The following is a 1,161-nucleotide window of genomic DNA, read 5'->3' as shown; positions in this document are numbered from 1 at the left end:
TCAAATCCACTCAAATCAAAACGTCTAACAACAAAATGAAGCTGCTGTTTAGCTTCAGTGTAGTTGCTGTTTCAAGCGTCAAAGTGAAGCTGTTGTTTTAAACTTGTTGTGTTCTTAGATCAGACAGCACTTAAACCACATCAAAGCTGTGTTGCTGTGTTGCTTCAAAACTGTTAAAAAACAGTTTACAAAACCTGCAAATAATGCTTTCACAGATGTTAGTAACTATGAACAATGAACCTGTTTTAGCAAAAGTCAGCAGACACTAATAAGTCTGCTGCTCAAGACAGAAACTGTTGCATCAAATCTGTATCCAATCAGTTCACTTACTGCACTAAACAACTCATTTACTGCACGAATCACAAAACAGCTTTTAACTGTCACAATATACCCAAACACAACCTGCTGTGAATTCTGTTTCAAATCAACCTTGAACTTCTGTTGTAAAGCTTCACCTCAAATAGCAAAGCTGTGTGTATAACCTGTCAATACCTGGTTGTTGTTTTAGTTCACAAAATTGCAACCATAGATATAAACCTGTCAATGCACTTCCTGCTGCGTAAGCCAATTATGATAACTAATTGTGAATTTGCTGTTTTAAACCAGAAACAGTCCCAAAACAGTAATTAGCTGCTGTCACAATGTTGTTGCTGTGTAAACTTGTTTGAGACACTTGTTGCTATTACTGCATCTCGTTCTGAACCAGCAAGGTCTACTAAGTTCAAAACAAATACACATTAACTCTCTGCATATTCATATTAAAAAACAAGTTGCTGTTCTTTGCTTGATGCTGTCATTGGTGTCACTATATTCTTCTTCTTTTCTGTTACAATCCAGTATAGATTGCTAATTTAAGCCTGCACACCAACAGTTAAGAACCTGCTAATAACACCAACAGCTTCCAAACTGTATGCTGTCAATCTTGTACTTTCTGCTTTGCTCAAAACTAAGTTGATACAAAATGGCAATTGACTTTCTACACACAACTAGCTTTGGTTAAACAAACAAACAACAAATGATTCAACAAACAACCAAATAATTCAATTTTTTTATTATAATTTAATTTAGGTACAATAATGAAGTAATTTATATTTGGTTTAAGAATATAAATTTTTTATAAAGATAATAATTAATTATTTTGTTAGAACTCGATAATTATCC

This window comes from Cynara cardunculus, assembly GCF_001531365.2.
Source record: "Cynara cardunculus var. scolymus isolate 2C chromosome LG 13, CcrdV1, whole genome shotgun sequence".
NCBI lineage: Eukaryota > Viridiplantae > Streptophyta > Magnoliopsida > Asterales > Asteraceae > Cynara > Cynara cardunculus.
The sequence above is the reverse complement of the archived record's forward strand: the minus strand, read 5'-3'. Positions refer to the sequence as shown.